General features: G+C 42.0%; 1 pseudogene across 1 annotated transcript; it reads right to left on the reverse strand.

Moving 5' to 3' along the window:
• Window positions 1–23630: 23630 nt before the first annotated feature.
• On the reverse strand, window positions 23631–24377 carry LOC105526986 (annotated as a pseudogene). The gene has a single exon (XR_001004173.1). The product of XR_001004173.1 is annotated as a U1 small nuclear ribonucleoprotein C pseudogene (transcript).
• Between the last annotated feature and the right edge of the window lie 2013 nt (window positions 24378–26390).

Raw genomic sequence — 26390 nt, forward strand, 5'->3', positions numbered from 1 at the left:
AAAATGAGCTGTGTTACGAGAACACGTAAGCAGAACCAGGACCAGGTGAAATGGCTGTGCTGAGAAGGTGACCTGGGCCCCCAGCTGAGTGGAGCAGTCAGCACTGGAGTGGGCAGAGAGAGCAGGCCTGGCTTCTATAGCCACCAGTACACCTGTAAAGCCAGCCACCCCAGAGCAGGACACACATCTCCTTGCTATACTAGGTAATTCCAGGGTCTGGGGAATAATAGCCCATGTTAAGGACAGGATAGAATTAGAGGTGACCAGTACTTGTACCCCCTTATGCCTTGGTTATCATGCCTTCCCTCTGAACCTCAATTACCTCATCAAAAAAATGGGAGATAATAGCTTATAGACTACTATTATATTATAGGCAATCACATGGAAAATTATGTAACAGATCACCCTCTATCCTTTCTAATCAAGTGTCTTTTCCTTCCTGACATGAGACAATAACTGGTCAAGACTTCAAAATCTGGGTTATAAGTAAGATATCTGGCATAAAGAGTTTCTCTTTTATTCTTCTTATGTATTTTTCTACTTCTTGGACACAAGTCGTAGCATTGCAATGTCTTTTATCTTTTCAATCTTACTCGTGGTTCTTTCTCCAAAAATGCCAACATGTGCTTGCAGAATCTCTCCTTTGACAACGATATTGTGGAGCTGAACACTCATGACTGTATCAGTGACTTTTAATTAACTCTGCCTTGAGTGTGTCTGAGGACCTCAATAATTTTCTTGAAAGCTCCTTTAACTTCTCAGCAGCCCAGGATTTGTCATAAACCATTAGCCACGTGGATGTATCTGCATGAGACTCTCCCATCTTTGACTACTTAGTGAGCCACCGTGATGAAGCGGGGACATGCTTGGCTGGCCCTACAACTCACCATGGCAGTAAGTGATATTTAGTCAAGTTGTTCTTGCCATCACCTTCCAAATTTCAAGCTCTTAAAAAACATGAGAACTCTCAAGTACTTGTTGACTTGAATGCAATAATAATGTGGCCCTTGGTGAGACCACATCAGTGCCCCTTACGTTGATCTAAAAGGAGATAAGGATTTTCTGTTTGCGAGGCAACATTCTTCATATGAGATCTGTAAACCTGCAGTTTCTGCCTTATGGAAACATTGGGCAAGCTCTGATGGCATGTAGTCCTCCTCTAGATAGATCTTCAAGCTTCATGAGGCCTCCCCTCCTTTTTTTTTTTAGATGGAGTCTCGCTCTGTCACCCAGGCTGGACTGCAGTGGCACTATCTCTGCTCACTACAGCCTCTGCCTCCTAGGTTTAAGTGATTCTCCTGCCTCAGCCTCCCGAGTAGCTGGGACTACAGGTATGTGACACCACACCCGCCTAATTTTTATAGTTTTAGTAGAGACAGGGTTTCACTGTATTGGCAAGGCCGGTCTCAAACTCCTAACCTCAAGTAATCCACCTGCCTAGGCCTCCCAAAGTGCTGGGATTATAGACGTGAGCCATTGCGCCCGGCCGAGGCCATTAGAACTCAATATTGGTCCCCTGAGTTTTCTCTAAACTTCAGGATGTCTTCCCAACTCATTACCATGCTAGAAAATGGGCAATACTGTCAAATAGAGTGCATCTGGCAAAAGGGGTAATTATAGTTTCCCTTTCTCATCCTGTCATCACTTACCAAGTGATCACTGTCTTAGCAACTTTGAGTGAAGGCATTTATCCAAGTGTCTTGCTTTGGTTTCCTCCAAAAGAGAACTCTGAGATGAGAACCTGGGAGCCAGTAATTTATTTGGGAAGTGATTCCAGGAAGTACTGTGTGGAAGCAAGGAAGTGAGGAAAGGGAAAGAATCAATATAGGGTGCTCTGGGAAGACTAATGTTGTGAGCAACTGGAGTCCAATCCCGCTGAGACCTCTGGAAGCCATCTCAAAAACACACTTTAGGGTTGTCCCACATGAGGGTGCTAGGGCACTCATTCATCAACCTCCATTTATTATTGGTTGAGGGATGCTTCTGGACGCATAAACTTTCCAGTACTTCTAGTCTGACCATCTTGTAGGTGAACAATGTCCAAAAACCAGAGAAAGTCCCCTGGAAGACAGAGACTCAGGTGTTTGAGGTAGAAAATAATCAGCCTAAACAAGAAGAGTTCATTTAAGGAATAGGTGACATTTGGGGTGGGATAGTAGGATGTGGAGTGAGCATTAACATCATCTGCTACACAAACCAACAGTGGATATCAAGATAAACCATTCACTTTGACTCTCACATAATCCTTCTGATAATTAAATGATTTGTTTGTGAAAGATTTGATGAGTCAATGAATAGTCTTAGACCATGGAAATAGCAGCAGATGTTAGTCTCAGAACAGAACGCCTAGAAAAACTAGGACATAATCCAAAGTTAAGAGGAATCAGAAACCAGTCTTAAAGTTGGAAAACCTCATTAATCAAAGACCAAGGTAAAAGAGTCCAATGCAAAGCTGGAAGTGAAGGTGTAACCAGCACTGAAGGGTCAGGACAATACTGGGGCAGAACCATGCAGGCAGATTAGAAAAATCAAGAGCTACTTTTAAAATTTCTATTACACTCTGTCTTTTCCCCCAGAAAGAGAAAACATCTTGAAAAATAAGGAGGGCTTTGCATGTTTGTTTCAAGAGCAGCACTTAGTGGTGGGAGAAGTACTCCTCTTCATTCTCAGCAGCTGTGCAGGGGGAGGACCCAGGCAAAATAAAAGAAGGGAGAAACCACATTCATGAGGTCGGAGAAAAGACACAAAGATGGAAAAGGAAAATTGGCCTATCATTGAGGGTGGTATTCCCGGAAACAAGTTTCCAGGGAAGACAGGAGAAAATGGGGTCACTGGCACAGAGGGAGGAATTAACAGTGACAAGTCTACACTAGAAATGCAAGCCTGCTTATCTCTCTTTTCCTTGTCATTGCCTTACAACACAACTCCTGATGAATACAAGGGGCCAGTTGGCCATGTTTATACCACTTGGTCTGCCATGGCAGATATAGATGACTGGCATAAAATGAATCATTCTATTGGCTGGAATGACTCAATCAGATTTTCTCTCACAGAAATTTGAACTAAGAGATCCAGGAAGTCTAGTTGGGAAGGTCTAGCATGAGGACTGTAAGGTCATTTAGCCCTGCTAGCAGTAACATACAACAGGGACATGCACAGATGTAGAGGCCAGAGTGACATCGGAGAAAATGGCTAAGCAAGGACCTCTGAAAGTTCAGGCTTCCATGAAAGCAATGAAAAAATTGGCAAAATTTGGCAGAATTGACTTTTTCAGAACTTGGAAACTAACCAAAAGCTTGTAGCATCCCTGAGAGGATTTAAAAATATGACTGAATCTTGATAAGAACAGATTGTGGCATTTTAACTTACTCTATTCCCATCCTCCTCTTCCCAGCTTAGTGGTAACCTTGAAAAATCAGTCTGTATTCCCGGTACCAGAGGGAGCAAAATGGACTTTGTTTCCAAATAAGTGCCTTGTTTTACTGATAGTTCTCTAGAAGTCCCCCATTCAAAAGGCTTCTTTATTTGACTTCATTTGAACTCACCCAGTGATTAAAATCTTTGAAAGGAAAAAGGAGGAGGATGGCATTTATCAAATGTTTTAACATCACAGCTGACTGGGGTGATGGATAACAGTTAGGGCAAACAATGGAATAATCAAAAAACCTAAAAGACAAACCTGAGGCATGAGATGTCCATAGGAGCTTTGAAAAATTTTGACAAAAGACCACATGCATGCCCAGGGCTGGGTGCAGGTCTGAGCATTCTCAAGAAAGACCTGAAAAGGCTCTAAGTGCTCACCTCTGGCTGTCCTTGAGGTTCTACACAAATAGGAAGTGAAGACTAAGGTAGAGTTGCTGAGTGATGAAGGCATGTATCAATACACTTACAGAGACCCCAGGCAAAAACTTGGAGACTTATTAGCTCCAGGTATTTAAGGCAATCTCTGTCAATCATTAACTTACCACTAAGCTAACTGTGTAGAGACTTCAGTGGCCACTCATGACTAAGATACAGACTTCACATATTCAGAAAAGTTATTAAACAAACAAACAACTACTACAATAATCAGCAAAAATCCCTGAGGAAGAAGGAGAATCTGATTTCCAGTTTCTATATTATATATTTGAAATTTCTAGTTTTTGACAAACTATGAGTCATGCAAACAAACATGAGTCATGCAAAAAGACAAGAAGTGAGACCTATACATGGGAGAAAACATCAGTAGAAACTGCCCCAGAGGAAGCACAGACACTTGGTTTATGGGACTTAAGACAAAGATTCAAATCAGCTATTTTAAATATGTTCAAAGAGCCAAAATATGGGGATGATGTCTCAACAAACAGAAAGTATCAACAAAAATATAGAAATCACAAAAGAAACCAAATAGAAATTCTTGAGTTTAAAAGTACCATGATTGAAATAATAAATTTACAAGATGGACTTAATGGCATATTTGAGCAGGCTAAAGAAGGAATCAGTGAATCTCAGGATAGGTTGAGATTTTCCAGTATGAGAAGCAGAAAGAAAAAAGAATGAAGAGGCCTTTGGGACACCACCAAGCATACAAATACACACATAATGGAAGCTCCAGAAGGAGTGGAAAGAGAAAAGAGGGAAATATTGATATTTGAAAAAATAATGGTGAAAACTTACCAAATTTGATGAAAAACTTTAATCTACACATCCAAAGAGCCTAATAAACTCCAAGCAAGATAAACTCAAAGATAGGACATCTAGATACATAAGAATCAAACTGTCAGAAGCCAGAAGCAAAGAGAAGCTCTTGAAATTAGCAAGAGAAGCAACTTATCAAGTACAAAGCATCCTCAATAATATTGCCAGCTGATTTCTCATTAAAATGTCATGGAGAGCAGAAGGCTGAGGGAAGATATAATCAACGTGCTGATAGAAAAAAAAATGTCAACTAAGAATTCTATATCTGGCACACTGTCTTTCAAAAATGAAGGGGAAATTAAGACATTCTCACAAAAACAAAACAGGGTTTGTTGCTAGCACACCAGTCTTACACGAAATACTAGCAGGAGTCCTTAAGACTGCAACAAAAGGACTCTAGGCAACAGCTCAAATTCACAGGAAAAAAAAAAGAGCACTATCAAAAGGAATTACATAGATGACTCTAAAAGATTATGTACTGTATTTTTGATTGTCACTTTTTTCTATCTTATTTAAAAGACAACTTCATAGTGCAATAATTATACACTTAAGTTGATGGACACACACGTATAAAGATATATTTATGACAATAACAGCCTAAAGGGGGGAAGATGGAGCTACATAGGAACAAAGTTTTTGTATACTGTTGAAATTTAAGTTGCTATTAATCCAAACTAGATTGATGTAAATTAAGATGTTAGTGGTAATTCACAGTGTAAGCAATAAGAAAATAACTCAGAAGTATATAGTAAAAGAAACAAGGGAATTAAAATGGTACACTAGAACCATGTGCTAGCAAATAACTCCACTTATCCTTAAGTCTGGGTTCAAGAACTATATCCACAAGGAAATCTTCTCCCATCTCCCAGCATGGGTTAGGTTCCCCTCTCTCACTCATAGTACCCCATTATAAGCTCTCTGGAAATTTTTCCCTTTCTTTATGGCACTTATAATTTAAAATTTACAAATATTTATTTAATGTTTGTTTCACATCTAAGTATAGCTGAACTAACATAGAAATAACCACAGTTAACATTTATTTATTTATGAATAAATATGTGGATGAATTTAAATGAATAAATCTGTGTAAAATTTAGGTTGTGTTGCAATTCTGTGATCTTCTTTTATGCTTTTTAAACTTTTATGTCAATAATATTTTTGAATGAAGTTTGAAACTTTGTGGGTAAGAGGGTTGTTTCTTAATACTTGACAGTTTCTGTATGACCTGGCTACATTACCTGTCCTTTTTTTCAATATCCCACCCCAGTTTTTTGACTGAGCTAGTTTGAGTTGAATGCTTTTCTACCAACCAATCATCTATGATTTCCAATTCCTCTGAGTCAGAAAGTAAGCAAGAAGTGCATGGCAGAGGAAGTGCCTGAGATACTGAGGTGGAGAGGTGAGAAGTCAGGGCTCTTGGACCTTGGTCCTAGGTCCTAATTTTCTTCATCAAGGAGAACATGATGCATCTACTGAGAATCAATAAAGGAATCTAAGGGACATGAAAAAGCTTTGGAAAAATCCTTGTCCAGAAAGGAATTTGAAATGTTCATCTTTCTTGGAGATGAGAAAGGTCTGGATGTCTCTTGTAATTTACTCACCACTCAGTGTGCAAATGTCTATCGAAGCCCCCTAAATTGCTGTTAATGGTTTTGAGATCCTAGTGTTCTAGTATACTCACCACTGGAAACCTTTGGGGCTTAGAAAGTTCTTTCTTATAATCAGTTAAATATGCCTCTCCCAACACACTGGTGCACTTATATTCTTCTGAGGATACCACAGAATAAGCTGTAGAGGAGGGATTTGTCTGTTGAAGGAAGTGATCAGGAACAGTTTCTTCAAGCTGCAGGTGACTTTTGGTTGGGCTGGTGGGATATGGATGGAGCACCGACAGCATCTGCTACACAAGCCAAGAGTCAACATTGAGACAGAGCCATTCATTTTCCTCCCAGAGTGATCCTTCTTAATGGGTGGAAGTGGGTGAAGGTGCCTCAGAATCACATGGGGGCTCTTACACAGTTCATGTTCTGGAATCCACCTTCATGTCCAGAGGACATTGGAATTAGAGCAGAGAGAGCCTCAGACAGCAGCTTCTAATGTGCCCTTCTGGGTGAGATGAACTGGTATGCAATACTAAGGCATAAACAAGAGCAGCTGACTCGGCAGTCCCAGGCATCAACTGCTGGTGGTAATGGAAAATCTGCATCTTCCAAAGCCCTGTTGAACTTCTGACCCAAACTGCCTGATGCCAACATTTTGTTCAAAACCTTTAGACTAGTTAAATCTTTGCCACTCATTCATGGTATCCTCAGCCAAAATGCAGTTCCTCAGGATGCCCGTCTTCCATCCCCAATGCCCTGTGCTTCCTAACCCCATGTTCACCTCTCACTGAAAACCCTTCTGTCATCAATTTATTCTGGACCCCTTGAGTGTCCATTAAATTAAAGGGACTTTCCTATATGCTCAGTGTCTCCCAGAGGACCTTCTCCTCTACCTCAGGCCTTTACAGATAAGTTAGTGCTTTCTGCAAAGCTTTGTCACGTGGGGGCTGTGGGTTCTCCCTACACTCACATGCTGTGATTGGGGCGGTGGCATGTTTAGGGAGTTGGCAACTTTAGCCAATTCCCTGCTGCTTTTTCCAGATGGCTTCATTTTCACCCTTATGCAAAACTCTTCAGCAGCTGTTACTATTGTTTCCCTAAGAAACATAAGAGAATCACTTGAGAAACTATAACAAACAATACAAAAATTCAGCAAAGGAGTGGGATGCAAAAGTCAGTAAATAGAAACCAACAACTTTCATAAATACAATTAACAACCAAACCAAAGACCTAAAAGGAGGCCTGTTGCAAAAATATCAGTAAAGATGAGGCACTTACACAGAAGCGTGCACCACTTGTATGAAGAAAACTAATATCATTGTAGTGTAAAGAAAAGACTTAACAAGTGGAAAGACAGACCGTGTCACTGGACAGAAAATGACAGCATCATAAAGATGTCATTTCTGTTGAATTAATTTATAAATTTAAAACAAAGCCAATATAAATACCAAGGTTTTAAAAACTTGATTATCTAATTAATTATTAAGCTTATATGGAAATATAATTTTAAAGTAGTGAGGAAGAATCTTAAAAAGAACTGTAGTAGTGGAGGATTAGAGCATTATGGAGGATAAGATACCAAACATCTTATGAAGCCCCAAGAATTAAAATAGTGTGGCACTGGCACACTAATAGACAGATGAATGGAACAGAATAGAAAATCCAATAATAGACCCACAAATAGACAAGAAAGTAGTGTAGAAGGGGCATTTCAAACCTGTAGATGGACTATCCAATAGTTGAGACAACTGAGAAGCCACCTGAAGATAAAGCTTGATCTATTCCTTGCCCTGCATACAACAGAATCAATTCCAAACGGGTCAAATATTTAAATGTTTTAAAAACTTAACCTAAAATCACTAGAAAAAGACACAAGAGGATTTCTTTATAACCTTGGAGGAGATGAGAGTTTTCTAATTGTGACTCAAAATCTAGACGCTATAAAGAAAAACATTGAAATGAAAATGATGAAAAACAACTTCATGACAAAGTAAGCAAAGTCAAAAAAAAATATTTGTAGCTTATCTCAGGGCTTAGACTTTAAAAAGTAGTGGAGAAAATGTAAATAATGGAGATTAAACTTAAAATGTATTGTGACTGTAGCCATTACATTGTGAATAGCAAAACAAATTGAGTAGGTATTCTTCCATCATTAGAGAACCAGTATCTGATTCAGCAAAGAAGTCACTCAAGTCATGGATACATGAGTAAAGTTCCAACATACTTCTCTGTTGTTTCACTTTTGTCTTAATTTAAGCAAAAATATCAACACTCTTTCATCAGTTGCAACCATAGCTTGGCTACAGATCAAAGACTAGTAAAAATTGAAAACACCCTATGAAAATCAATTGGCTATATGGAATTTATAATAAAGAACATTTTATATTTTATTGTTACTTAAAAATTGTGTGTGATAAATTCTTTATACTAGCAAAATTTATAATAAACTATGTATATACAAATGCATACTTTATTTTAGAGAGCTGGTTGTTAAATATTGGCTAGACCACCACTGTTTTAAAACAATGAAAAGCCAGCAAGAAGAAATTTTCTAAAGTAGGTGTGCATGTATGATTAAAATATGTTAAATTACTACAACCAATGTTTTCCAAATCAGACATGACAAACTAGGTTGAATTGTTTCATTAATTTAATAAATTTAATAAAAAATTTTAAAATTAAATTCTAAAAATACATAGCTTTAACAGGAAAAATATGAAATTGCTATATATTTAGGCTTTAGTATATGTTATATTTTATAAGAGCTGTAAGGCATAGAGGGAGGGAGAATTGATGACAGTACCAATGGCATTGGGAGTCTCGCATTAAACCCTGAGCCATAGAGTGAGCTGGGACAGCTGAGAGGAGCAGGCTGCAGTTTTTAACGAGCACATACGAGACACCTCCTGGGAAACTCCAGAATTAAGTGACCTTGGCACAGAGCAGTGCAATTAAAGAGATGGGGGCTAATGAGTGCTAATCGGTTGCTAATGTCAGTATGACCTCATTTGGTACCTATAGCCCTGTGAGACCTAGGGGCATCCATGTTATAACTAATTATGAATTGAGGGTGAGGTTTTAAATCATAAATACCAAAACAGGTTGGCAACGCATATCAGTAAGAGGCTGAGGTGAGGCTATGTGTTCAGAGTGATGAAACCAATTCACATATCCATCTACCAGTGCTGTTAGTGAGGGATTATGGGACAAGCAGTGTGCTGATATATGAATCCAAAGGCATGGGTGTTACTCCTGACTCTGCATGTTACTAGCGTTGTGAGGGTGCAGTGGTTGAACTTTTGATTTGCTCTTCAGTAAAACAGGTGCACGTGGTAGATGCTCTTGGTGCCCCCACTGTATTAGTCCATTTTCATACTGCTATGAAGAAATACCGGAGATTGGGTAATTTACAAAGAAAAAGAGGTTTAAAGGGGTCACAGTTCCATATGGTTGGGGAGGCCTCACGGTCATGGCAGAAGGTGAAGGAGGAGCAAAGGCATACCTTACATGGCAGCAGGCAAGAGAGCATGTGCAGGGGAACTGCCCTTTATAAAACTATCAGATCTCATGAGACTTTTTATCTATCATGAGAACAGCATGGGAAAATCCCACTCCCATGATTCAATTACCTACCATTGAGTCCCTCCCATGACACATGGAGATTACGGGAGCTACAATTCAAGATGAGATTTGGATGGGGACACAGCCAAACCATATCACCCACCCCAATCCCTGGTATGGGCCAGTGCCTGTCCTCCATGCTGTTGGAAGTATGGCTGCCCACTGCTCACAGCTGCCCATGCTGTCTGGAGAATTGCCCTCAGCTAATGGATCTGCTGCACCAGAGAAGTTACAGCCCCCCTCCTCCCACTGCAGGCAGCCCCCAGCTAATGACTGACTGCCTTGGAGGAAGAGAAAGCTGGATCTCTTGCTCCAAGAGGGGCCACTCTGTAATGTAGTGAGTGCTCTGAAGCCCCCATCCCTGTCCCATGGATCATGCCCCACCTGGGCTTTTTCTGAGACCACTTCCTTGCTTGGCTCCTTTCCTTGCCCTGTCCTGCTTCACCCACTTCCTTACTGAGAACCGTCCCTCAACATTTTGCATGCACCAGAATCCCTGCCTCAGGCTCTGCTTCTCAAGGACCTAACCTAAAAGAGAGTTGTAATTCCTGGTCTGCCTGTTTTATAGGATTGCCATTGTCTGGCACCAACTTGAAAGACTGGATTGGACTCAGGCCTGCTGTGAGCTGTGGGGACCTTTGCAAGGTCCAGGGAGCTGGGCTGAGCCAGGCAAAGTGTTACAAAGGGCAGTCCAACTCAGTGGCATCACAGGATATTGAGCAGACACAGGTCAACTAAAGATCAGCTAAGCCCACAACAGGCCAACCTTATCCAGGGCTCATCTCAAGGGCAGCAAAACTCCAAGAGCAATAGCTGAGGCTGAGGCATGCATGAGGCAGGCCTGGTCCCTGGGCAGGCTAGGCCGGACCACTAAAAAGAACAATTGCAGTGGAGTCCAATAAGTCCACACAAAAACAATCTGAAAACCAAAAGGCTGCACAAATACAAGTTCATTTTCACAGAGATGTGCTCTAGATTACATTCCACCATTGTGAAATCAGGACAATGAACCCTTCTTTGAAGCCTTCCAGATCTAAGCTACAGGACTCTATACAGGTAAAGCTGCTTTGGGAAACCTAAGTTCCTTTGGGTGGCATTGAAAACAAACCAAGATATATTAAACACACGGGATGTATCTAAAGCCTTTAGCTGATATATTAGAAAAAAAGAAGAGCTGAAATTCTGTGATTTAAGCTACTATCTCTGAGGCCAAAAAAAGAACCACAAAGTAGAGGAAAAGACAAGAGCAAAAATCCATGAAATAGTAAACAAATGCATAGTAGAGAAAATCCATAAAGCCAAAACCTGGCTACTGGAAAACCAATAAAATTAATAAACTGAGCAAGACTGATCAAGAAAAAGAGAAGAAAAATGCATTGCCACCATCAGGGAGTTAGACTCGCTGTATGTGAAATGCTCTCGGAAGTGGGTGGAGGTTGAGGGGAGCTGCCATCGAGATGCATTTCAGGTACCTCCATGGTTAGGAGCCCAGTGTTGGGCAGATTATAAATTCAGCCTCCTGGTGTGTGCTGACTTTCTGCCTTACAGCCTGTATATCACGCTAGGATCAGCTTTCTATAAAATATTTATATATATATATATATACATTTTATATATACATACATACATTCCATATTAGGATTAAAGACTAGCAAAATAAAGACTAAGACTGAAAACAAAATTGGGCTTCCTTAGGTTGGGGTTCCCCAGAAGACAAGGACTCTAGTTTATTTGGGAAGTGGCCCCAGGAAGCATGGGTGGGGGTGGGGAAGTGGCCACTGCTGTCCTCTGATGGCCACCACACCCCTCCCCTCCCAGGTGAGCACACCGCTCCTGCCCCGCTGCGTCCCTCTCACAGGTCTGACCAGCTTTGTAACTGTTCTGACCAATGGCATGTGGCAGGAATGTCGTTCTGGCACTTCTGAGTTCAGGGCACAAGAGGGCTAGCAGCTTTGCTTTCTCTCTGCTGGGAAATCTCACTGCCATGCGGTAAGGAAGCTCAGGATGACCACTGACAATGAAACACCATGCAAAAGAGAGGCACATGCAGCAGCATTGAAGGGTCAGGTGTGAATGGAACCTTCCTGGACCTTCTGGCCCAGCCCTGTGGCCAGCTGAACACAGCTGAGTGATGACCCCAGTCAACGGCATGTGGAGCAACAGATCCCCTGGCTGAGTCTGACCTAAGCTCCTGACCCACAGAATCAAAACAAATAATACATAATTGTTGTAAGCCCTGTCATTTGGGAGTGGTCATCTATTATAGCAGTAGATGACTAAGTCAATGCTGGGCCATTCTTGACCAGGTCACTGCTTGGGCAGCTGGGCTCAGTCTCACTGGGCTTCTGGAAGATGGTGTCCAACACGCCTTGAGATATCTCACTTGGGGATGAAGCTCTGGCATTTTCTCACTAACACCTATTGTCCTGGGTGGAGGGCTGCTCATTGGGGTATTAAATATGAGCCAGAGCAAAGCCTGCTCCTACAGCCGGAGGGAGACGGGTGTTTGCTGGAGGAAATTGTCCCATGCACAGGAATTGTGAGTGTTCAGAGACTCTGAGTAGGGTAGCAGGTGGCACAGGCAACAAGATCCAGGCCCTGTGTGCAATTCCTGACTTGCTTCTGCTACTCATGCCCAACATAGCCTCATTGCACCAACTCTATCAGACTCAAGTTCTTCACCTGTCCCTGCCTCCTGGAATGATGTAGCCCTTTTCTTGGGATGCTCCTTCCCCTTTCATTATTCTGACTCCTATTTTACCATCGAAGGTCAGTGCAAACACTTCCTCTTGGAAGTTTTCAGTATCAATTAAATATCTTTCAGTTACAAATTAAAAAAAACAACAGCTACTCACCTCAAATAAGCTTCAGCAAAAGAGAAATTATTAACTTGTTTAACTGCAAAGTCTCAAAGTAGGACAGGCATCAGGCTTAGCTTGACCAAGGATCAGTTGATGTCACCAGAACACATTGTCTCTCTTGGCCTCTGGATTCAGCCCTGTTCATCTCTGGGTAGCAACTATATCATCAGGCTCCAAATAGTGGCGGGATGGCTGCTACTGCCCTAATTCATAATCTTCTCAATTTCAAAGAAGAGGATTTTAAACAATTCCTGCAGTTTTCTAGCATTAGTTTAGGTTACATGCTCATCTCTGAACAAGTCCACGCAGCTGGAGGAAGAAGTATGCTGGTTGTCTTTAGCCTTGTTCATATCCTGTAGTCATAGAGCCAAAGGCTGGGGCCTCACCTGGACCAATGGGTGATGGACTGGTCCACAAATAAAACTCAGGGGTTGCTGCCTAAATAGGGTGATGGGATGCTAAGGGACATGAGGCAGCAAACGTCCTCTACTCCTTTCCTGAACATCTCACCTACTTGCTTCCTGCCCTGGTTTAATTTAAATGCCCTTTTTCTGTGACTCTGGCATTTGCCATACTGTATTGTAACAATTGCTTTATGTGATTTTCTTCACCAATGTCCTGTAAAACTGGGGACAGAGGCCATGACTGACAGAAGTCATGGTTGATGTGCTTTTATATCTTCATACATAGTCATTCCCACCAGCACTGCAGATTAGTTAGGTCCCCCAAATTGCTTGTGGAATGAACAAATCAATCAATCAATGATCAGCCATAAATGATTATGTAACCACTTTCATTAGAGCAAGCACAGTCGTATAAGAACAAAGGCAAGCCCCTAGCTGATAGACTGAGTTTTAGTTTTGTTTGTTTGCAAATTTTATTACAATATAAATATATAACAAGTACATAAATTATAATCAATGAATGAATGTTCACAGTCTGGACATGCTTATGTAACCAGAACCAAGATGAAGAGACAACATTACCAGAACTCCAAAAGCTCTTCTTTACTACCTACCTCCAAAGACAACCACTATCCTGACTTCCAGCACCACAGATTAGTTTTACTTGTTTTTTGTTTGTTTTGTCTGTTTGTTTGTTTGAGATGGAGTCTTGCTCTGTCACCCAGACTGGAATGCAATGGCCTGATCTCGGCTCACTGCAACCTCTGCCTCCCGGGTTCAAGTGATTCTCCCGCCTCAGCCTCCTGAGTACCTGGGATTACAGGCGCCCACCACCACACCTGGGTGGTTTTTGTACTTTTAGTAGAGACGGGATTTCGCCATGTTGACCAGGTCGGTCTTGAACTCTTGACCTCAGGTGATCTGCCCACCTCAGCCTCCCAAAGCACTGGAATTACCACTCCTGGCCAGTTTTGCTTGTTTTGAACTTTGTAGCTTGTTAGTTCTCATTGCCACATAGTGTTCTGTTAAGGGATGATGCCACAATTTATGTACCCGTTCTACTGTTGATGGACTTTCGGGTGGTTTCCAGTTTGGGGCTACTACAAATAATGCTGCAGTGAACAATCACATGTGTCTTGTTAGTGAACATACGGACGTATTTCTGTTAAGTATATACCTATAAGTAGAATTGCCGTTGTAAGGTCTGGATGTATTCAGCTTTAGAAGACACTTTCAGTTTTCCAAAGTGGGGGTACCAATTTACACTTCAGCTAGAAATGCAGACACTTGATTGATTGAACTTTGCAGTTTTCATCTGCAGAACCCATGAGCACATTTTTAATGTATTCACAGAGCTATGTACACAGTAGATGATTGATAAATACTAAATGGATGAATGAAGGAAGGAATGAATGAAGTACCACACTGAAGAACACTGAAGAGCCGCAGAATTTGATGAAAGCAAACTTTCCCCTTCCTTGACTACAATGTGAATTAAACGAAAGACTTTGTGGAGGATTTCATTCATAATCCCTTCAAAATGAGTTAGTCCTGCTATGTACTAAATGGATTATGCATGAATCCCAAAACAAATCCAACTGCAATTAATGTTTTAATAAACTGGTTGCTAGTGTATGCAATACCCACAACTCGTCAGGAGGGATTTTATTATATTTATAAACATTAATTAGTTGTTTGTTATTGTCAAACTAAATTTAAAATAAATCCACAGCATCACTGGCCACTTGGGTGAAAATATCTCAGTGGTGACTGTAATTAGAAAATAGATGTGAGAGAATAGCCTTAATTAGTTAGCTAATGGTGAGCTTTCCACTAATTGAAACGAGGAGCCTCTATCTCGCAGGGTGATACGATATCTTAGGTGTGAGAGTGAGTAAGAAGTGAGCTCCTGTGGGTATTAGTAACAAGCCCAAATGTTCTTTTAACCTTTTCCTTGTGGTATTTCCATAAGAATCCACAATGCTTGTTGCCAAATAAAATACAAAATAAAGAGGAAGTTTTTGGCAGGATGAAACTGATTCTGTTCTAGCCAAAATAGGGAATAGCCTCCCTAATGCCAGATTCAATTTTAGTCCTTGTCTCTCTGAACTCCTCTGGGGCAGGTAACCCCGTATTTTCCTGCTTCTTCTGTTCTGTGGACACTCATTCTCAGCTTTCTTCATTGTCTCTTCTTTCTCCTAACGCATTGGTGTTCCCTAATATTCTAGTCTTTTCATCTTTTTTATCTTGTACTCTCTCCCATGAAGGTCTCATCCACTGGTGTGGTCTTAACCTGCACCCATGTGCAAGATCCTAGATCTGTGTCCTCATTCCTGACCTCTCTCAGGCTTCAGACTCAGGTATCCCATCATCTGCTCATATTTCCTACTGTATGTCTTAACAAACTTTGTGGCAGATGCTGTTTGATGTTCTGCCCAAATGTCCCGGGGTCCTTTGTGTCGTGTCTGTGTTCTCCTTCTCCAGCTTCTCTGCGGCTTTGCTTCTGCCTGCCTGCACCTGTCACTGTCTTGGGTGGATGAACCTGGGTTCTCCACATAATACAGAGAGCCAGAAGGGCCAGAGGTCCCCTCCTGGGTCAGGTCAAGGGTGAGAATTTAACTGAGAGTTCATTGTTGCTGGGCTTATTCCCTCCCCTGTCCCTCTTCCTCCATGTCCTTATTAGTCTCCCCTGGGAGCACTTCCTTAATAAGTCGCCTGTACACAAACCTTGTCTTAAGTTCCATTTCTACTAACCCGGCCCAACATATATACCAAGGAAAATGCATCATCTTCTCCCCACAAAATGAAAAAAATATATATAGTTCCTTTTATATTTCAGCTCTCCACTGGTATCACTATTGCCTAAGTCAGAAAAGAAGAAGTGCTCCCCTTCCCCACTTACCTGGCACTTTCAGCCACATGAAAATGCTCCCCAGATCCTGAAAATACAACCCCTCCTTACCCTCACCATCCCCTCCTTATCCTCAACATCCCCTCCCTACCCTCAACATCCCCTCCCTAACCTCACTGTCTCCTCCCTACCCTCACCATCCCCTCCCTATCCTCAACATCCCCTCCCTAACCTCACCATCTCCTCCCTACCCTCGCCATCCCCTCCCTACCCTCGCCATCCCCTCCCTACCCTCGCCATCCCCTCCCTATCCTCACCATCCCCTCCCTACCCTCACCATCCCCTCCCTATCCTCACCATCCCCTCCCTACCCTCACCATCCCCTCCCTATCCTCACCATCCCCTCCTTAACCTCACCATCCCCTACGTAACCTCACCATCCCCTCCCTATCCTCACCATCCGCTACGTAATCTCACCATCCCCTCCCTATCCTCACTATCCCCTCCCTATCCTCACCAACCCCTCTCTATCCTCACCATTGATCCTTCCACTCCATCTTTTCCAGGGACATCTACCCGTCCTCTAAACTTCAAACTTTCCCATTCATAGTTTGGGGTTGCTGCCAGGAAGCAGCAGCCCCGTCAAGACTACATTTCCAAGCTGATGAGCTTGCAACTGAGCAGGCCACATGCCCAGTTCTCACCTATGACAATGGAAGTGACATGTGTGTCTTCGCGCCAAGGTCGTCAAGAAGTGGGTGGGCCTCTTCCATTCTGTCTCCCTTCTGCCTGGATATAGAGGACTCGAGGTCCCCAAAGCTGTGAAGTTGTAAGAAAGAAAGGATCTGGGGCTGCTGAGCTACCCATGGGTGAAGCCCTCCCATGACCAGAAGCCCTCTCCCATTGGACAAGGAAAGAAGCCTTTATGGTGCTAAAGCCACTGAAATTTGAGGTGTGTTTGTATGGCTGCTGGGGTGCCCTGGATTACTACACCACCCTTGCTGCCATTACTCATTTTTTTATCGTCCCTGCCTAGATTCCTGCATTAGCTCCTGACATAGTCTCCATCCGCCTCACCCATCACAGATCTGCCCTTTACCTATTCACCAGGACAGAGCAACCCAATGGAGATGCAAATCTGACCCTGTACCCTTCTGTTCTTGAAGTGTCTTGAACACCTCCCATGCCCTGTTAAGTACTGGATAAAGGTGAAGTTTCCCAGCACCTTAAGAGACCTGCATGCCTGACAGTTCTCTCCTAGCCACTCTCAGCCTTGTAATTTATACCCCAGGAGTGCCTGACTACTTACAGCTCCCTGGAAGCATCTGCTCTCTTACTCACACCTGGACAGTCCTACCTCGAATTTGCTGGCTGATTGGTTCCTGCTGATTTTTGAACATTTTATTTGGACAAGAAGCCATCTTAGCATTTCCCCAGGCTGCAGAAGAGCCCTTACTGGGAGTTTCTTTCAGTGCACCAAAAGCACAGACTCAGTCATTCCCCAGTCCCTCTTTCCAACCAGACCAGCCTGCATACTTGTTGAAAGTAGGGATCCAGGCTTTACATTCCAGAACCGACTCTCTGTCCCTATTACTAATCAAAAGTATGAGGGACCAACTTTTCAAAATTATTTCCAAGTTCTGAGATAATTTCCAAGTTCAACAAACATGGAGGGCATGTGTAGCAGGAAAAGTCGCAGCATTTTGTCATTTCCTTGGCATTGCTAGGGAAGGGTTGAAGAATAATCTGGCAGTAATAGGGGAGAGACAATATTAGAGTGATGATGCAGTGGACAAGGAAGCAAGAGAGAGGTCACATCTAGGGAGAGACGAGAAAACCACAGTATGGGGATAGGACTGTGGACCTCAGGTTTCAAATCCTCAGACCCAGAAGGAAATGTTCTGGGTCCATTGCCTCAAATGTCAATTGCGGGTTCAGAACACAGAGCTCTGGACTGATGAGCTCCTTGTCCAAGTGCATCCTGCCCACCAGTGGTCAGTCTAAAATAAACGCCTGGTCACAAACACTCAGGCTTCTCTCCGCTTTACTCTCTGCTGCCTTCAGGAGCTAAGCTTTTGCCGATGAAGCTGGAAACTTCCATCCATTAGTAACAAATTTCTTCCCCAGAACTCTAGCAACTCAACTGGAAACATGCCCCAGGGAAGAGTGCAGGTCTGGAAGAGGGACTGTTCTTTATTAGGCCCACACTAAAATTTAAAAATTTTTATTCACATCTCTAATTCTGGCTTTGACAGATTTCATGAGAAATCCCTCTATCTGTGGGTCTTACCGAAAGCAGCATTTAAAGAAAAATATGTCCATTAAAAAAGTAAATAACTAGTGCTGCTGTTTTAGCATGGTTTGCTGTTGTCGTGGGAGATGGTGTCTTAGTGAGCTGTAGCAGGCAAGGACATTTCTGTAGGGGCCTCTAAATCACTTAATGGTGAAAGGGATTCCCAGATGGCCTTATCAGTGTCTATGTAAAATTGTTAGACAACTGCACCAACTAATAAATTCGACTTGGAGCTTGGTTTTCTGACATTTCCTCAAATCCTTAGAGAACCGTAGTTACTGTATATCCTTGTACAGTATTTGAATTCTGAATTGCTATGCCTGGTTGGTCGCCCACCGGGACAAGAAATAAAACTCCATAATAGAATGTCATTTTTTTAAGTCTGAGCATTATTAGTTGCCATAATATTGTATGACAAACTCATGTTTCTTTTTTTTTTTTTTTTTGTCTCAAATGTTTTATCCTCCAGTACAACTCATTTGCATTGTTGTCCCATATGGGGATTTGTACACCGTGGTACATGATAAAGATGCAGAAGGGAATTAGGTCACCAGGCATGCTCTTTTTTCTTTTAATAACCCCGTCCAACCTCCTCCTTCTTAATCCCATGCAGACAAAAGCAGTAGAAGCTAAACCTTCCAGAGCCGTGATAGGAAAGGCGGACGCGCAAATCCACCAACATACATCCTTTCACTCGCGGTGGATGTATTTAATTAATCCCATGTGGACTGGTCTTATTCAAATAAAACTATATTTTATAAACTGCTGCCTTGTTTTCTGGTCTGTGTGGTGACCCCTGATTGAGGCAGCTGTGCCGTTTTAAGCAGTCAGTTATTAAGGGCCTGGATTTCTTTCTGCTAATGGCGTCATGCGGAAAAGAATCTGTATTCTACACAGGGTAAAAACATCCCCAGTGGGTAAGGAATTAGGAGAACATTGGAGGAGTTCGAAGCGGTGGCAGCAGGCAGAGGAGGGGAGGGTGAGCAGGAGGGAAGGTGGGAGGCAGCGAGGTCCCAGATGTGACCCTGGACAGGCGGTGAGCTCGGAGATTGGATGGCTTCCACAGGCTGGTGCCCACGTGGGCCAGTCCTCCTCATGCCAGGCGGGGTTCTGAGCAGCAGTTTGCTACGAGGGTCTTTCCGATCCTCTGACTACATGCCATTTAGTACCCAGGACAACCCCACATGACTGAAGTAGAGGTCAAGTTGCTGGCATAATAACAATATTAGAAAACTCTCAACTAGCTCTTAACATGTGTCAAGCATTCTTCTAGCATTGACTCATTCAATTCTCACTAAAACTATGAGGTAGCTATTATTATTATCATCCCCTATTACAGAGTAGGAAACTGAGGCATTAGTTAAAATGTTCAGGAGCACTTGGGTAGCAATACTCAAAATGAACCAGTTTGACCCAAAGACTGTGTTCTTTTTATTTTTTTATTTTTATTTTTTATTATACTTTAAGTTCTAGGGTACATGTGCACAACGTGCAGGTTTGTTATATATGTATACATGTGCCATGTTGGTGTGCTGCACCCATCAACTCATCAGCACCCATCAACTCATCATTTACATCAGGTATAACCCCCACTGCCATCCCTCCCCCCTACCCCCTCCCCACAATAGGCCCCAGTGTGTGATGTTCCCCTTCCCATGTCCAGGTGATCTCATTGTTCAATTCCCACCTATAAGTGAGAACATGCGGTGTTTGGTTTTCTGTTCTTGTGATAGTTTGCTGAGAATGATGGTTTCCAGTTGCATCCATGTCCCTACAAAGGACACAAACTCATCCTTTTTTGTGGCTGCATAGTATTCCATGGTGTATATGTGCCACATTTTCTTAATCCAGTCTGTCACTGATAGACATTTGGGTTGATTCCAAGTCTTTGCTATTGTGAATAGTGCCACAATAAACATATGTGTGCATGTGTCTTTATAGCAGCATGATTTATAATCCTTTGGGTATATACCCAGTAGTGGGATGGCTGGGTCATATGGTATTTCTAGTTCTAGATCCTTGAGGAATCACCATGCTGTTTTCCACAATAGTTGGACTAGTTTACAATCCCACCAACAGTGTAAAAGTGTTCCTATTTCTCCACATCCTCTCCAGCACCTATTGTTTTCTGATTTTTTAATGATTGCCATTCTAATTGGTGTGAGGTGGTATCTCATTGTTTTGATTTGCATTTCTCTGATGGCCAGTGATGATGAGCATTTTTTCATGTGTCTGTTGGCTGTATGAATGTCTTCTTTTGAGAAATGTCTGTTCATATCCTTTGCCCACTTTTTGATGGGGTTGTTTGTTTTTTTCTTGTAAATTTGTTTGAGTTCTTTGTAGGTTCTGGATATTAGCCCTTTGTCAGATGAGTAGATTGCAAAAATTTTCTCCCATTCTGTAGGTTGCCTATTTACTCTGATGGTAGTTTCTTTTGCTGTGCAGAAGCTCTTTAGTTTAATTAGATCCCATTTGTCAATTTTGGTTTTTGTTGCTGTTACTTTTGGTGTTTAAGATATGAAGTCCTTGCCCATGCCTATGTCCTGAATGGTATTACCTAGGTTTTCTTCTAGGGTTTTTATGGTATTAGGTCTAACATTTAAGTCTCTAATCCATCTTGAATTAATTTTCATATAAGGAGTAAGGAAAGGATCCAGTTTCAGCTTTCTACTTATGGCTAGCCAATTTTCCCAGCACCATTTATTAAATAGGGAATCCTTTCCCCATTTCTTGTTTTTGTCAGGTTTGTCAAAGATCAGATGGCTGTAGATGTGTGGTATTATTTCTGAGGGCTCTGTTGTGTTCCATCGATCTATATATCTGTTTTGGTACCAGTACCATGCTGTTTTGGTTACTGTAGCCTTGTAGTATAGTTTGAAGTGAGGTAGCATGATGCCTCCAGCTTTGTTCTTTTGGCTTAGGATTGTCTTGGCAATGCAGGCTCTTTTTTGGTTCCATATGAACTTTAAAGCAGTTTTTTCCAGTTCTGTGAAGAAAGTCATTGGTAGCTTGATGGGGATGGCATTGAATCTATAAATTACCTTGGGCAGTATGGCCATTTTCATGATATTGATTCTTCCTATCCATGAGCATGGTATGTTCTTCCAAGACTGTGTTCTTTACCATTACACTGCTTAGGGGCCTTGATTTTACCCCAGCCAAGACTTGAACATTTAGGAAATTCCCTTTGGAAATGTGTCCTAGGCTCACCAAAGGACACGACCTAGATAGACTATTCATAAAGCAGTATTATTTCATAATAGCATCAAACTGGAAATCATGCACATGCCCACCAATAGAATGAAGAAATCATAGCATAGTCACAAAATAGAAGACTACAGTGATGAGAGTAAAGGACTCACAGCTACTCACAGCCACACGAATGACTGTCACAAACATGAAGGGTATTGGACACAAAAGAACGCATAGTGAATGTTTCCACTAAAGTTCAAAAACAGACCAAACTGTCTATGGGGAGAAATCAGGAGAGTGGTTACCCTTGGTGGGGGTTAATGGCTAGAAAGGGCACAAGATGGGATTCTGGGAATAGCCATGTTTTATTTCTTGATCTGAATGGTGATTACGTGGGAATTGTACTTTGTACAAATTCATCAGAATTGGTACAGGGATATATGTTTCTATATGTAGGTTATACTTAATAAAAAGGGCAAAGATTTAAAAAAAAAAAAAAGACATGGCCAAAGAAAGAGTCTGGTAAAAGCCTCAGAATTGATAGTCAAAACAGCATTTGTCAATGATATATCCAGTTCCTCACCAGGAACTGACTTCAGGCCAAGGGGCAAAACACACGGAGAGCTTACTAGGGTGGAAAAAGCACGGGAGGAGAGTTCCCTTGTTTATAACCTGAGAGCCTCATTCCACACTCTGCTGAGCCACTAACTGACTGTGTGGCCTTGGTTGAGTAAGGTCACCATGATGAACATAATCTATGCATTTTTTAATCAGTTAAAAGAAGTAAGAATAATGAACCACACAGGTGTTTTAGTGGCTCTAACAACGTCAGCTCCCTGGGAGAGAAGCTTTGACAACGATCCATTCGAAAGCTCACATAGAGGAGAAATACTCTTTGAACCAAACATTGCAGTTTCTTCAGGGAAGGTTTACCATTATCAGTTCACATTGAGACCCTCCCTGCTATGCCCTGGCTTTCTCCTTTTGCTTTATTTATAATTTTTGTATTTTCATTCCAGGAGTTTTATTTCATTTTTCCTACCAGGTTTTTAGAACACCGTGTCTCCAGCTTCCTGACATTTCCATACCTAGAAACGGAAGACAACTCATTTTTTGTGGAAGACACCTGGTTTCTCTTGATGTGAAGAGTCGTAGCTTGGGTATTTTATTTGGAAGCACTTCCATTTCTCAGAGGACCCTGCTTGTGAGTGTCAGATACGCACAGCTAGGGCAGAAGGAATATGTCAGAAATAAACATCCGCCAGTGGCACCTCTCAAACCTCTCTGGAGCTCAATTATTTTGGCAAACTTTAGCGCGATTTTAGGCGGGATCTCAAGCAGGCGGTTGTTGGGATGTGATGAGGAAAGAAAAGACCTGTTAGTCTTGAGAAATGCGAGGTTTGTTTGATTTGAGTTTTCAGAATTTGTTTATTTTTCTCATCAAAATCCTCATTAAAAGAGTAAGGGGGAAAAACTCCCTTTTGCTTTTATGGTAGGTGACATATTCTGCAAATGCCAGGATAATCAGTCTCAGTCAAGCCTTTAAGAAAGCCAGTTGGAGACTCCTCTGTGGTTCAGCTTTCTAAATGTACTGAAATTATAAAGCTGGATCTTTTCTGCTGTTTCTGTTTAGGAAGGCACTTTTTTAAAATTAAAATTAAAATTTTTTATTTACATAGGTTTTGGGGAACAGGTAGTGTTTGGTTTTATGAGTAAGTCCTTCAGTGGTGACTCATGAGATTTTGGTGCACCCATCACCCGAGCAGTATACACTGTACCCAATTTGTAGCCTCTATCCCTCACCCCCTACAAAGAAGCTTTTTAAGAGAAGAGAAAGGTTTATAACATCTACTGGGGAAAAATTCCACCAGATTATTCCGAGAGACTCCGTAGTGAACTGGAGTATAATGTTTGTGTGAAGAGTTGAATTTTCAAACCAGGTGTATTTCTTAACATGCTTTCATAATTGTTTTGTGAAAGATTTGAAGTTAGAAGATATTATTAACTTGTATTCTCTATTTTATCACTTTCCAGCATGTTTTAAGTAATATAAAAGATGATTTATCGGGATGTGTGTGTATGTGTTCAAAACTAGTGTAAAGAAATTTCACTCGCTTTTTTGGGGTGAACTTTTTTTTTTAAGAGTTGACAATTTTATTTTCACATTTCCCAATATAAATGAAAACTGCATCTTTTTTGTCCTACTTCTCCTCTCCAAAACTATTCTCTTTGATAGGACAGGGGAGCAAGTCTTCCCTATGCTGTTTAGAAAACTCAGTATTACAGCAGCATGATCTCCTGGTGAAGCAGAACAGGTAATATAAAACTGATACAATGAGGCCTCCCCTCTATCCTTATCTGTCTGGTCGAGTCATTCCGGGCCGAGTGGGCACCATCATGGGACGGGCAGGAGGTCTCATCATTGGGGGCCCAGGCATCATTGGCATGTGGCCTCCCATGGGCGGCCTCATTCCAGGAGCACGTCCCACTGGCATCATCCCAGGAGGAGGAGGGCCCATCATTGGCATCATGGGAGGGCCCCCCATAGGGGGTGCTGGCATCATACCAGGGCGAGGAGGACCCGGAAGGCTGGGGGGAGGTGGTGTCATCGCCCCTGCAGGAGGAGCAGAGAATGGAGTAGGAGGTATCTTTCCTTGTTGAAATGCAGCCGTTGTTTTGTCAATCAGGCTCTGAGCCTGCTCTTCCATCCATTTCTGATTTAATAGTCTTTCACATTCTCTTTGTGTTTCCTTCCACTGCAGTGTGTCTTTCTCACAGATGGAGAGTCATGGGTGAGGTATGTATCACAGTAGTGACAATAAAACTTGGGCATGTTGCTCTGCAGGCCGTTGGCCACTCCGTTACGTGACGCCCGGAAATGACCTGGGGTGAACTTTTAATTGGTTTAACACTTTTGGAGAAAAATGCCTAATTTACAGGTTTATAACCCAGTGAATTTTCACAGAGTGAACACACCCAGGTACTCAGCACCTAGTCCCACCAAACCTTCTCCACACCCCAGCAATACCATCCCCCAACCAAGAAAAATCATTGCTCTGATGTCTGGCACCATAGAGTGTAGTTGTGCCTGTTTTGAAATGTATATAAATAGAATTACAGATTATCTGCTCTTTGGTGTTTAGCTTCCTTGGCTCCACATCGTGCTGGTGAGATCCGTGCCTGTTGCTGCCTTAGCGATAATTTCTTCATGCTTAGTGTTGTCTCAAAGACTGTGGTGTGGATGTGCCCTAAATTGCTTACTCATTCTCTTAATGATGGGTCCAGCTGAGTTAAGTTTGGAGTCATTATGAAGAAGCCTTTTCTGAACATTTTGGTTCATGTTTTTTGGTGGACAGAGATATTCGTTTCTCCTGGGTGTCTACCCAGGAGTGGAATTTGAGGTTATAGGTTATGCGTTTGTTCTGTTTAGTAGGTATTGCCAAACAGCTTCCCAAAGGGTTGTACCAACCAAGACTCCCATCGTAATTCACCTGCAATTTTGCATACACCGCAATACTCTAACACTCTTTTCATGCATGGTGTTGCTTTTTCTTCCTGCCTACATATTTGCAATTTTCTGACTCATCACCCACTGTCCTTCCCAGACCCAGACTTAGCCTGTTGAGCACTGAACAGCATCGAAGTTCAAGGTGTGCTAATTATTTCATTGTTTATTTGCCTGTTAAGGAAGGAGGCAAGGAAGGTTAAAAGCAGTTTAGGAATTATGTGTAGTTTCCTGTAGCTACAGTCTCATGATACTCCATCCTCACAGGCCAATTAGAAAGTCAGACATATTGAATGCTGGTAGAGATGGTTTGAGTACTCAGAGAGTGCAAAAAACAAACAAACAAAATCCTACAATGTATTCTTTTCTTCTTAAGGATCAGCTTATGGTTTATATGAATTAAATTTTTGGCAGTAAAATCAAATTAATTTCTAATAGTACTGGGTGGATTTCATCGCTATCCAGGCTTCCTTGCATAATATTTGATGAGGATGGATATAATCAAAATAAAGCAAATCCCAGCAGTAAATATTGATGACTCTGAGCTGTCCTCTATGGAAATAGAACTATCTCTTCACGCTGGTGGGCATTCAATTCTACACTTTCCCTCTGATTTTTCATGGAAGGGTTTACTCTTAAATAAATAACGGATAAAAATGAAGATGGAGAGAAGGAGGGTGAGAGAATCAGGGGAGGGCAGGGGCAGAGGGCAGCAAGGATGTGGTCTCAGAGGAAGGTTAGCCTCAGCCTGACTCCAAAGGGTCTCTGAAGAATGAATTCTACCATAGAGTCAGTCCCATTTTTAGGCCTGTGAGCCAGCTTCCTACACCCTCATGTCACTCTATCATTGGCTAGGCGCCTCCATGGGTGTTCTCTCCCAAGCACAGTGGTCCCATCTGCTGAGGACAGTTATCTGGAGAAAAGTAAGATATTCTCCGCTGTAAGAAGCCAATTCTCACTGCAGCTGGGCATCTGCGTGGGGCATGGATGTCAGCCCCAGCACTTCCAGCAGCTGGTTTGCAGAGGGGGCCACAGATGTGCCTGCTGCCTTCCCACCTCTCCCCCTCCACTGCTCATCATCTCTTAAGTTTATACATTGAATGATTAAATGTTACTTTTGGACAAATCAAATTCTTGCCCACTTCCCACTTAATAAATACAGAGCAGTAAGCAATATTTTACATGAAAGCATTAAGAGTATACAGATGATCCTTGAACAGCGTGAACTTGAACTGCATTGGTCCACTTACGTGCAGATTTTCTTCTGTTTCTGCCACTCCTAAGACACCCCCTGCTTCCTCCTTTTCAGCTTATTCAACGTGAAAACATTGCACAAGGATAAAGACCTTAGTGATGATCCACTTCCACTTCATGAATAATAAATA

The sequence above is a fragment of the Colobus angolensis genome, unplaced genomic scaffold (genome assembly GCF_000951035.1).
Source record: "Colobus angolensis palliatus isolate OR3802 unplaced genomic scaffold, Cang.pa_1.0 Scaffold117, whole genome shotgun sequence".
NCBI classification, from domain to species: domain Eukaryota; kingdom Metazoa; phylum Chordata; class Mammalia; order Primates; family Cercopithecidae; genus Colobus; species Colobus angolensis.